This window comes from Phocoena phocoena, chromosome 10, assembly GCF_963924675.1.
Source record: "Phocoena phocoena chromosome 10, mPhoPho1.1, whole genome shotgun sequence".
In the NCBI taxonomy this organism is placed as follows: Eukaryota; Metazoa; Chordata; class Mammalia; order Artiodactyla; family Phocoenidae; genus Phocoena; species Phocoena phocoena.
This window is the reverse complement of record NC_089228.1, coordinates 87,804,907-87,818,715: the sequence shown is the minus strand read 5'-3', so window position 1 is coordinate 87,818,715 and position 13,809 is coordinate 87,804,907.

Below are 13,809 nucleotides of genomic sequence, written 5' to 3'. Positions count from 1 at the left end.
TACAGTGAGTAATTTTATAAGAAAACAGTCTTATGAAACATATTACTGCATCTAGTGTAAGAATGCTGTGGGGTTTGTTTCATCGCCCAGTGCCATCTTTATGAGGACCCATGGGAGAAGAGTCTCTTGGATTACAAAGGTAGGAATGCCTGTCCTGGGCCACATTTGCCCTTCTCATCCATACTATGAATAAGGTACCTGATTAGGCCACAGCTGAATGCTGAGCTTCCTGGCTGTGTCCCCCATGGCCCACCCTTGCACTGGATGCCAGAAAAGGTAGGGTCAGTATCTGACCTTCTTCCAGCAAAGGTCCAGATCCACAGGCAGCTTATGTATTCACTTCAGTCCTGGCTTCAACTAACTTCTTCTAGTGTCATTTTCTTTTGATTTCATTTTTTATCCTCTTAGTTGAGAGTTTATCTTTTCTTAGTATAGTGTATAGATTTTGAACGCTACCGTAAATGATTTATGGAAGTGAGGGTGAGAGTTTTGAGAACAGCGAAGGCCTTGACCTTTCATTATCACATGTCCTTCTAGTCCAGGGACCCTTGTGTACTTTAAGCTGCCCCAATATGCAGTCAGACTGCACTCAAGATTCGCTCACTGTTCCCTCTACAGGGTTTTTCTTTACTGATAAAATGATATTTTACCACCTTCCTCAGGGAGGACATGAAACATGGTTGCTGTTGCATATCACTTGTGCTGTACTCTTTGAGCATATAAGTTTTCATATACAATTTAAGCCTTCTTGGAAGTATTAGATTCTGTGAGCTTAATGTTTTTGATGACTCATATTGTCACTCAGTTTCTTGGGTGATTTAGTAGAAGATCTGAACTCTTCTCTGAAATGAATATACTCATTTAATTAAAAAAATGAAATGTTTACATAATTATATTGATAGGAGTTGACAGTAAAGCAGAAATTCTGAGAAATGCTAGTACTGAATATTGTCAGTAAACTCATTTCTTCATTGTCTGAAAATACTTCTTACTAAAATGGCATAGCAGAGATTCAGTATATCCTATGAGTCACTTTACCATTCACACTTTTTGAAAAACTAAGAGGAATGTGGGAAAATCATTCTGATTACGTTAGCACTCATTCACTCATCCACTTATTCCTCTTGTCAGTAACTACTCTGTACCCTGCACTATTCTAGGTATTGAAGATACAGTGATGAAAATTCAAAACCCCTGCCATTGTGGAACTTATATTCTAGTCAGGGGAGACAGATAATAAACACTAATGAATTCATAAACCACCAAATGAGATAATTTCAGGCGGTTTTGGATGCTATGAAGAAAAAGAGGTGACTAACTGTGGTGACGACTTTGGTTAGAGGAATCAGGACAGGTCCATGACCTTTGATATGAGACCTGAACGGTGAGGGGGAATCAGCCACACAAAGATCTGGAGAAAGAATCCTCCAAGCAAAGAGAACAGCCAGTGCAAAGGATCTGAGATAAGAACAAGTTTGCATGCTCAGGGTCCAGGGAGAAGTCCAGCATGCTTTGAGCACAGAGATGTCAGAAGTGGTGGACCAGGTGGATAAGAGGCAGGCAGAGGGCAGGTCCCTTGGGGTTGATTAGCTGTGCATGTCTATCTCGGGACCTTGAAAAAGTCATCTAACATGTCTTGGTCTCAGTTTCCAGAAGCAAATGGGGAGGATGAAAGCTCCTTCATAAGCTTGTTTGTGAAGATTTTGCATGTTAATCAATGGTAGGTGCTCGGGAGAATGCCTGGCACTTAGTAAGAACTATATGTGTTATCTATTATTGTCATGTATATATGCTTGGCACAGTTTTCGTCTAGCTAACGATTTATTGTTCTGATAGACTTTTCAAGCAAGTATAGATCTTAGTAAGCATATCAAATCTTGACATTTTACAGATGAGGCTTTAGCTCAGAGAGGTCAAATGGCTACACAGGTTCCCACAACTAGTAAGTAAATGTTTAGACTAGAATCTTGGTCTTTTGACTCTCAAGCCAAGAGCATTCTCTATTAGATGGTGTTGGCCTTTAGTTATCAACCTAATGGCTTAGAATTATTTTCCTTAGTGTTTGCCTTATAGGATTATATTTAGAAAAGTGTAATTGAACCTATTTTTTTTTCTTTTTTTTTTTGGTAGAGATTGAGATAGTTACCATGTTGGTCGTGAATTTATAAGCTAATTATTTACTGATAATTAAAAGATCTTTGGAAGTAATTTGAATTTCAGATTATTCTATTTTAACTAACAGATTAGCCACAGATTCAAATATCCCATTTGTAGCTTTAGCATTTACACTTTTTGGGTAAGGTGGATCTAGGAAAATAATTTCATTTCATTCATTCATCCCTTCAACAACTCCTCTGTGCTCTGTACCCAATACGAAGTGCCTGCCCTCATGGAATTTGTACTCTAGTCAGAGAAGCAGATAATAAACACATGAATAAACTAACACATGACTAAAAAAGGCAATTTCAGAGAAGTCCCCCCAAATATTTGAAAATAGGGAAATCAAGTAATCAGTGATTTTTCATTATAATAGATAAGAATGTTATGACTAAAATTGGAAGACCTAATCACACTTTAAATGATTAACTCATTTTAAAAAGTTATTTTTCAAGCTTCAGTTCTCTAGCCTCACTACTTACCAATAAACAAATTAATGGTTTACATGAATTCAAATGCAGTTATGTACATAGTGTTATTGAACAGAGAGATTTAAATTAATATGTAGCACAGTCATTGTTAAAGCATTAATATATAGGGCTAAGTTTATTTTACCCAAAATGTGTGATTTGGTGGCTTGGAAAAATTTTAAATTTTAACTTACCTCTTTCTACAACTTTATAAGTTTTCCTAGGCATAGGTAAATTTGTTCCTGGGATAGGTTTTTCTTTGTTTTTCTCTTTATAGGAAAGCCCTTACCTAGGAAAGGTTTTGTTCCAAAAGTTTACTTTGTAAACCAGTTTGAACTAGATTGCCGTAGAACCGGGCTTAACATGGTGGTTAGTTTCAAATGCCAGTTCACAGAAGTTTATTTCCCCATTCTTGAAGCTGAATGGTTGTAGTTGTGTCGCTTCCTTGAGTTCTGAACCAATTTGGTTTGGAAGAAGTAAACAGAGGATGCATACTTTTCTCCTCTGAGCTCAGAACTGGAGCCAGTCCGTCCCTCGAAGCTGATGAGCTCTCCCCTTTGCACCTTCTTTGCTTCCTTTCTGCACCCCTGTCTCCCCATGGCACCCTTCTCTTTAGGCCTTTATAAAGTTATAAGTGTTTCTTCCCCAGTAAAAACTGTGTTCCTTATTCTCTGTTTTCCATTTTATTGAAATAATACCAAAATTGATAATGAGGTACACAAAATGAATATGTGATTTTCAAGATACCAAACAGATATTTCACAATGTTGAAATGATTTCTTTTAAAGTTTGTTCAGATACCTGTTTTTAGGGCTCAAGAACTTATTTTCTCAGCGTCACCTCCCTTTACCCCCTAACAAAACCCCCTGTTCAGTCAGGGCTGCAGCTGACTGGTCCTCAGATGTTCACGGAATGTCCCCGTTTCTCGCTTTGAGATGGTAAATTGGATTTGAAAATCTATGAGATTTCACTCAAGGCAAGCTTAGTCCTGTAAGGAAAGGCTGAAAAATTATAGCAATATTATCCAGTTAGTTTGGGTTCACCCTGCTGTTGGCATCTGCTTTGTTCTCTATATCGTCTTTGTGCACTTTGCTGTCACTTTAGAGAAATATACTACACTGAATCCTAGCTTAAGCAAACAGCAAACGGAAGCAGTGAGTTTGTCCCATGCCACTCTAAAGACAGTACATAGGTCTGCTGCCTGCCAAAAATAGATATAGTTTATAGTATGTTCAACTCCATGGCTCATATTTTTTCATTTCCTCTTCCCAGACGAATAAATGGGGGGAAAGAGAAAAAATTACTCCCATAAAAAGTACATTTTCCCCTCTGTTCAGTTATGGAGGGACATCTATAAACACAGGCGTAGAGCCCAGAGGAAAGGAGATATTTTCAAAATGTTGTCTGATAGTCACTTTAGCTTCCAAATAAAAATTGTTTGAAAATACATTTAGGACATACAAGCAGAAATATTGACATATGGTATGCGATATTTGGCTGAGTTCGTGGATGATACACGAGCCTGCCTGAAGGAGATTTGCTGGTAATTGTACAACCTAGGAAGGGATTGATCGTCAGAAACATAGACATTTAGGGATCTATGGAAACTTTCTGGTCATGTAGGAGAATTTATTTGGTGATTAAAGGAATGTAACATACAAAATATGAGTAAAACTGATGAGACTTTTTAGAAATAGCTGAACTGTTCAGTTTCTGTTTTTGCAATTTCCAAAAGATGCTATTTGCTGGGCCCTAGGTAGCCACTGCAAAAATGTGCCCTTTGTCAATATCTACTGTTGAATTCTGCTTTACAGGCTATTTAGGGTATAGCATTTATTTGTTCATTACAATTTTACCTCTAAAGTATAAGTCATATATGCTTGTAGCACGTTTAAAGCTATAAGGCAAATAGATTTATGAGAGAGAGCAAGATTTGCAGCAAAACCTGCTCAAACCTGTATTTACTTGGAAAGTAGAGTTTCGAATAGATAGTACAGTTTATTGGAATGCACACTGGTTTAAACTCAGGTAACTGTTTCTGTTTCTACTTTTGCCATCGATTTTATGAGTTTATATAGCTGACTTAATCATTCTTGGATTTATTTATATATCTCTAAAATGGGAAGATTGTCTAGTTGATTTTCAGTGTTTCTTCCTTTTCTAAATATCCAATGAATCCCACTGGGTAATTATCTGGATTAAAAAAAACCTTTTTATATGCCCAGAGTAATGGCTGAAATATCTACAAAATTATATAAAAAGAAAATGTCTAAATCATTTATTGTTTTAACAATTATTTTTACATGATCTGTGGCATGTTCTTATGATTTTGGAGTCAGGAAAAAAGATATCACCCTCCTATTGTATGCACACTAGTGATAAATCCTTGAGGGGCCATCTTCATCTAGCCACTCCCTAGCCATCTATATCATTGTCAGAAAACAAGATGATATGTACAAATGAGGAAAATAAAGAGAGCTTAATGAACTTAAGGGGCTAGCTGGAAGTTGTATCAGAGTTCAGGATAGCTTAAAAGAAATAACAAAAATCTTTGAGATGGGCAAGAGCAGGGAGACATTAACACATTTAGGCCCACAGGGCAAAGGAAAAGAGTGGACCTTGGAATCTCTAGAGAGACTTGTAGGTAGCTGCAGCTGCAGGAGAGGGCCTCTGACCAGAACTCCGGGCTTCAGTGGAGAAACCTGGCCACTTTCCACCAAGAAGGGAGTTAGAGGAGAGAATCAATACACTAATCTTTCTCCACTGACTCTCCAGTCTCTTGCTTGGTGTCTACCATTGGCCAAACTCAAGTAGAAGTCAGAAGCCAGGAGAGCCAGAGGGATGCAGTCTGGTCAGATCCACCTCCAAATGTCCTTAACATGATAGAAAAGGATCAAGAGTGGTTCTAGAGGGGCAAATAAAGAATATCAAGTACATCCATCATTTTTATACTGTAGATATGTTTTCTTTATCCTATAAATGTAGTTGTAGTTATTTTGGCATGATTAATTTTAATGGGAAAAGTCAATTTCTAATTTGACCTAGACTTGGATATTTGTTACTATATTGCTGTTATGATAATATTATTACTAGGACCCCAACTGACTGTATCACTGATTTAGTTAAACCCTTTGAAGAGATAGGTAGTGTGACCAGACTTAGGAGGGGACCAGAAACTATCAAGGTCTGTTTTTATACATTGTTGGATTCAGTTTGCTGATTTGTATGTGTGAGAGTGAGGGCTTTTAAATCTAAATTTATGAGAGAGATTGGTCTGTAATTTTCTCTTTTTGTACTCTCTTTGTCTCATTTTGGTATTGGGCAATACTGGCCCCATCACATTAGTTGGGAAGGGTTTCCTATTCTTTTATTTTTTTGAAGAGATTGGGTACATTTGATCTTAATTCTTTAAATGTTTGTTAGATTTCTCCAGTAAAGCCATCTGGGGTTGAAGAATTCATTTTCAGAAGTTTTATATTACAGTTTCAATGTCATTAAAAGTTATAGGACTGTTCAGATGATCTAATACTTCTTGGTTGAGTTGTGGTAATTTGTGAATTTTGAGGAACTGTTCATTTCTTCTAAGTTATCAACTCCATGAGTATAAAACGGTTTACAGTATTCTCTTGCTAACTTTTATAATAACTGTAGGATCTGTAGTGATATCCCCTATTTCATTCCTAATATTAGTTGTTTGTGTCTTCTTTCTTTTTGTCAGTCTTGCTAGAATTTTATCAATTGTATTGATTTTTTTCAAAGAAACAGCTTTTTGTTTTATTAATTTTTCTGTTGTTTTCCTATTTTCAGTTTCACTGATTTCTACTATTTTTATTATTTCCTTCGTTCTTCTTGTGTTGGCTTTATTTCACCCTTCTTTTTCTAGTTTCTTGAGGTATGAAATTTTATTATTGTTTTCAGACCTTGCCTTATTTATGATGGATGTAAGCATTCACTGCTAAAAATTTCACTCTCAGCACTGCTTTAGCTACATCTCACATATTTTGTTATGTTGTGCTTTGTTTTCATTAAGTTCTGTGTATTTTTAAATTCCATTGAGATTTCCTTTGTGACCTGTAGATTATTTAGAAATGTGTTGTTTAATTTACACGTTTAGAGATTTTCTTATTGTCCTTATGTTATTGATTTGTTTGTTTGTTTGTTTTCCATTATACTCAGAGAACACACTGTATGGTTTCAATACACACCGTATGGTTTCAGTACTTTCAAATTTGTTGAGCTTTGTTTTATGGCTCAGAATATGGTCTATCTTGGTGAATGTTCCTGGGCACTTGGGAGAAAACATGTATTTTGCCATCGTTGGGGGAGTGTTCTATATGTGTCATTTAGGTCCTGTTTGATTGTGTTGTTCAGATCTTCAGTATCCTTGCTGATTTTCTGTTTAGTAGTTCTATCAGTTTCTGAGAGGGATGTTGAAGTTCCTAATTATAATTGCAGATTAATTTATTTCTCCTTTCAGTTCTGTCATTTTCTGCTTCAGGTATTTTGAGACTGTGTTGTTTGATGTATACATATTTAGGGTTATTATGTATTCCTGCTGCATTGATTCTTTTATCATTATGTAATACCCTTATGTTCCTCTTTGGTTCCAGAAATTGTCTTTGGTTTGAATATTCTTTATCTGATATCAATGTATCTTTTTTTCCTTTTATTTTCAACATACCCATGTCGTTAGTGAGTTTCTTTGAAACGACATACAGTGCCTCATTTTTTAATCACTCTGCCAATCTCTGTCTTTTGATTGATATATTTAGACCATTTATATTTTAGGTAATTAATGATATATTAATGCTTAAGTCTGACATTTTATTATTTGCTTTCTGTTTGTTCTTCTGGTTCTTGTTTCTCTGTTTCTCTTTTCTTCACTTTTTGTGTTGCTTGAACAGTTTTGGGATTCCATTTTAGTCTATTTCAAATGTTTTTGAGTGTCTTTATTCTATGGGTCTGTCTATCTATCTGTCTCTCCATCTGTCAATCATCTATCTTATCTATGATTTATCACAGCCTGTTGGCATCAGTATTTTACATCCTTTAATGAAGTGTGGAAACTTCTTTCCATTTAGGGTCTTCCACACTTTTAAATACCATTCTCATGAGTATCAGATGGTATAATTTTTGTTATAATCATTAAATATGACATAAATGTCATGAGGAAAAGGACAGTCTATTTATATATGCAGTTCTTTCCATTCTTTCTTTTCTCCTAAGGTTCCAAGAGTCTTTCTTTTGTTATTTCCTTTCTGTGTGAAGACTTTCTTTAGCAACTTTTAAAAAAGTAGATCTGCTAGTGACAAATTCTTTTAGTTTTTCCATCATCTGAGAATGCTCTTATTTCCCCTTCATTCCTAAAGGATAATTTAGCCAGATAAAGAATTTTGTGATAGAAAGTTCTTTTCTTTCAGGACTTACGACTTTCGTATAGCCTCCAGAGTTTCATAAGGGAAATCCACTGACATCTGAGTTGATGTTTCCCTCTAGTTAATGCATTATTTCTCCTTGGCTGCTTTCAAGACTTTTCTTTGGTCTTTCGTTTTCTGAAATATAATTATGATGTGTCTTGGTGTGGATTTCTTTGAGTTTATCCTATTTCGAGTTGCTGAGCTTTTTCAATCTACAGGTTTGTATCTTTTCTGACATTTAGGAAGTTTTCAGCCATTATTTCTTTGAGTAGTCTTTCACACCCATTTTCCTTCTCTTTTTTTTCCTGGGAATGTGATGAGAGGAATGTTGGATTTTTTTGTTGTTCTCTCACAGGTCACTGGGGCTCTATTCATTTTTTTTTTTTCAGTCTGCATTCTCTCTATTGTTCAGATTACATGAATTGTATTAATCAGTCCTGAAATTCATTGATTCTTATTCTCTGTCATCTCTGCTCTGTGAGTTTTTTCTTTGTTATTTTACCTTTCATTTATATAATTTCCATTTGGTCCTTATTTAAATAACTTCTATTTCATTGACAAGATATTTTTAGTTATTTCAAGAGAATTTATAATTTATCTTGAAGTGTTTTTATCATGGCTGCTTGAAAACTTTTGTCAGATTATTACATCTGATTAATTTCAGTGTTGGCATTGGTTTCTTGTCTTTTCTTAGTCAGGTTTTCAGTTTCTGGGTTCTTGGTATGACAGGTCGTTTTCAGTTGTCGTCTGGATATCTTGTCTTATGTTAGAGGACTCTGGGATCCTATTGAAATCTTGTTTTACTAGAAAGTCACCCTGTTTAGATTGATCATGGAGTTCCCGACTTAGTTTGTGGGCTGTGGTTCCATTAACAGTTTAATTTTAAAGCCTTTGCCATGTTATTTGTCCTGTTTGACTTATCTAATGCTGCTTGGGCTCTCACTGGTCTCTGATGGTATGTATGAGGAAGCAAAAGGGGTTTCCCCAGCGTAGGCCACCAGGTGTGTCTAGATGAAAGAAGGCAGTCCAGAGCCTTTAGGAAAAAGGGGCTTCCTGAGCCAGACTTGTTGTGGCAGGATCCCCCTACTAGTGTCTCCCATCTGCCCCTCCTCCCAGTGATTCTGGGCAGAGGCAGGAAGTTTCAGGCTCTTGGAGACAAAGAGACTTTCCAGGCCTTTCTGACTGTGTGGTTGGGTCCCTCCTGTGGTTCTACCCACCCACCCTTCTTTCCCTAGTGCGAAAGGGAGTTTCAGGCTTCTGGAGGCTTCCCTGGCTAGGTACCTGTTCTGATAGGAACTTCCCTGCTGTGGGGGACCAAGAGTGCTTCCCAGGCTGGCCTGCTTGTGGTGGTGGGATCGCCTTACAGGGGAGTCACAGGCATTGGGAGCAAAGAGGCTTCCAGAGCCCAGTTGCTTATATGGTGTCTCTTGCTGTGCTGTGTGGCAGCCTTGGAGTCTCCCCCAGGAGACTTCTTCCCATCCATCCCCCTTGCTGATTTGGCTCAGCTCACCTGCTGTTCCTTCATATTCTTTCCTGGGGAGGAATGGCCCTACTCAGGCTGCCTTCTGATGCTAGGTTGGAGGTTAGGAAATGCTGGGCCTGGGTTGCCTTCTTCTGTTGGGTGCTGCTGTGTTGCTCCTCCAGTCTTCAGGTCCCAAACTAGTTCACCTTCTTCTTGCCAACTCTCAAAGGTCTCCTTTAGGGCTTCCCTGGTGGCGCAGTGGTTGAGAGTCCACCTGCCGATGCAGGGGACATGGGTTCGTGCCGTGGTCCAGGAAGATCCCACATGCCGCAGAGCGGCTGGGCCTGTGAGCCATGGCCGCTGAGCCTGCGCGTCTGGAGCCTGTGCTCCGCAATGGGAGAGGCCACAACAGTGAGAGGCCTGCATACCGCAAAAAAAAAGAAAAAAATAAAAAGTCTCTTTTATTGGCCTCTTGTTATTTCCAGCATGGAGAGTGGGCACAAACAGACCCAGGCCATCTTGTCTGGACCAGAAGCCCAAGGTCCGTTTTATACCTAGGGAAGACATTTCATTGAAGGAAGTTGTGGAGGAAAGTGGAAAAGACTCCACAGTAGGCAGGAGATGAAAGTAATGGAGCTCTTTTTCTTTGGAAGTCATGGGAAGCTGAGAAAGTACTCTAGGTCAGGGGTCCGAAACCCCTGGGCTGCGGACTAGTATCGGTTCATCTGCTGCTCCCCACATTACCACATGAACCATCCTCACCCCCCTAACCATTCTGGAAAAATTGTCTCTCACACAACTAGTCCCTGGTGCCAGAAAGTTTGGGGACTGTTGCTCTAGGCGATACACACGTTCAGCGCTGATTGAGAACACTTTCTGATACAGCCCACTGTAAGTCTTCTGTATTTCTTCATTAATTCTCTTTACAAATGGATATGTATAATGATACCCATATTACATTTTGTTTCTTCTCGTAGGCCATTGCTCTGCTTTTGGCGTGACTTGAAATTTAAACCCTTGAAGAAATCTATTGTAGAATTTGGATTATTTACCAGTAGATGAATTGATGGAATAATAAAAGGGCTAATGGTGATTACTTGATTGAGCTTACGAAATTTAATATATGCATATGAAGAGAAAGATTCACATATAATTTTATTCCCAGTCCCTTGTGGTATTCTGAGAGCTTTGATTTAAATTGTATGTAAAAGAAATTATTTTATTATGATAGTTAAACAACTGTGGTATAATTATATGTGTGCATACAGAATCCATTAGTCCAGTGACTTTAAAAGTGAGTGTCAGATTGGTTCAAGATGGTGGAGTAGAAGGACATGTGCTCACTCCCTTGTATGAGAGCACCAGAATCACAACTAACTGCTGAACAATCATTGACAGGAGGACACTGGAACTCACCAAAAAAGATACCACACACCAAAGACAAAGGAGAAGTCACAATGAGTTGGTAGGAGGGGTGCAGTCACAGGAAAATCAAATCCCATGACCACTGGGTGGGTGACTCACAAACTGGAGAACAGTAATACCACAGAAGTCCACCCACTGGAGTGAAGGTTCTGAGCCCCATGTCAGGCTGCCCAACCTGGGGGTCTGGCAACAAGCAGAGGAATTCTCAGAGAATCAGACTTTGAAGGCTAGTGGGATTTGACTGCAGGACTTCGACAGGACTGGGAGAAACAGAGACTCCACTCCTGGAGGGCACACACAAAGTAGTGTGCGCATCAAGACCCAGGGTGAAGGAACAGTTTCCCCATAGGAGACTGAACCAGACCTACCTGCTAGTGTTGGAGGGTCTCCTCCAGAGGCAGGGGTTGGCTGTGGCTCACTGTGGGGACAAAGACAGTGGCAGCAGAAGTTCTGGGAAGTACTCCTTGGCATGAGCCTTCCCAGAGTCCACCATTAGCCCCACCAAAGAGCCTGTAGCCTCCAGTGCTGGATCACGTTAGGTCAAACAACCAACAGGGAGGGAACTCAGCCCCACCCATCAGCAGACAAGCAGATTAAAGTTTTACTGAGTTCTGCCCACCAGAGCAACACCCAGCTCTACCCACCACCAGTCCCTCCCATCAGGAAGCTTGCACAACCCTCTTAGGTAGCGTCATCCACCAGAGGGCAGACAGCAGAAGCAAGAACTACAATCCTGCAGCCTGTGGAATGAAAACCACATTCACAGAAAGATAGACAAAATGAAAAGGCAGAGGGCTAGGTACCAGATGACAGAACAAGATAAAACCCCAGAAAAACAATTAAATGAAGTGCGGATAGACAACCTTCCAGAAAAAGAATTCAGAATAATGATAGTGAAGATGATCCACGACCTTGAAAAAAGAATGGAGGCAAAGATCAAGAAGATGCAAGAAATGTTTAACAAAGACCTAGAAGAATTAAAGAACAAACAAACAGATATGAACAATACAATAACTGAAATGAAAAATACACTAGAAGGAATCAGTAGCAGAATAACTGAGGCAGAAGAACAGGTAAGTGACCTGGAAGACAGAATGGTGGAATTCACTGCTGTGGAACAGAATAAAGAAAAAAGAATGAAAAGAAGTAAAGACAGCCTAAGAGACCTCTGGGACAACATTAAACGCATCAACATTCGCATTATAGGGGTCCCAGAAGGAGAAGAGACAGAAAAAGGACCCAAGAAAATATTTGAAGGCATGATAGTCGAAAACTTCCCTAACATGGGAAAGGAAATAGCCACCCAAGTCCAGGAAGTACAGAGAGTCCCAGGCAGGATAAACCCAAGGGGAAATGTGCCAAGACACATAGTAATCAAATCTGACAGAAGTTAAAGACAAAGAAAAATTATTAAAAGCAACAAGGGAAAGGCAATAAATAACATACAAGGGAAGTCCCGTAATGTTAACAGCTGATTTCTCAGCAGAAACTCTACAAGCCAGAAGGGAGTGGCATGATATATTTAAAGTGATGAAAGGGAAGAACCTACAACCAAGATTACTCTACCCAGCAAGGATCTCATTCAGATTCGACGGAGAAATCAAAAGCTTTACAGACAAGCAAAAGCTAAGAGAATTCAGAACCACCAAACCAGCTCTACAACAAATGCTAAAGGAACTTCTCTAAGTGGGAAACACAAGAGAAGAAAAGGACCTACAAAAACAAGCCCAAGACAGTTAAGAAAATGGTAATAGGAACATACATATCGATCATTACCTTAAATGTGAATGGATTAAATGCTCCAACCAAGAGACACAGGCTCGCTGAATGGATACAAACACAAGACCCATATGTATGCTGTCTGCTAGAGACCCACTTGAGACCTAGAGAGACATACAGACTGAAAGTAAGGGGATGGAAAAAGATATTCCATGCAAATGGAAATCAAAAGAAAGCTGGAGTAGCAATTTTCAAATCAGACAAAATAGACCTTAAAGAACGTTACAAGAGACAAGGAAGGACACCACATAATGATCAAGGGATCAATCCAAGAAGAAGGTATAACAATTATAAATATATATGCCCCAACATAGGAGCACCTCAATATATAAGGCAAATACTAACAGCTATAAAAGAGGAAATTGACAGTAACACAATAATAGTGGGGGACTTTAACACCTCATGCCAATAGATAGATCATCCAGCCAGAAAATTAATAAGGAAACACAAGCTTTAAATGACACAATAGACCAGGTAGATTTGATATTTATAGCACATTCCATCCGTAAACAGCAGATTACAGATTACACTTTCTTCTCAAGTGCACACAGAACACTCTCCAGGGTAGATCATATCTTGGATAACAAATCAAGCCTCAGTACATTTAAGAAAACTGAAATCATATCAAGCCTCTTTTCTGGCCACAATGCTATGAGATTAGAAATAAAATACAGTGAAAAAAATGTAAAAAACACAAACACCTGGAGGCTAAACAATATGTTACTAAATAATAAGCTAGAGATCACTGAAGAAATTAAAGAGGAAATCAGAAAATACCTAGAGACAAATGACAATGAAAGCATGACGATCCAAAACCTATGGGATGCAGCAAAAGCATTTCTAAGAGGGAAGTTTATAGCAATACAATCCTACCTCAAGAAACAAGAAAGATCTCAAATAAACAATCTAACCTTACGTCTAAAGGAACTAGAGAAAGAAGAACAAACAAAACCCAAAGTTAGTAGAAGGAACAAAATCGTAAGGATCAGAGCAGAAATAAATGAAATAGAAACAAAGAAAACAGTAGCAAAGATAAATAAAACTAAAAGCTGGTTCTTTGAGAAGATAAACAAAATTGATAAACCTTTAACCAGACTCA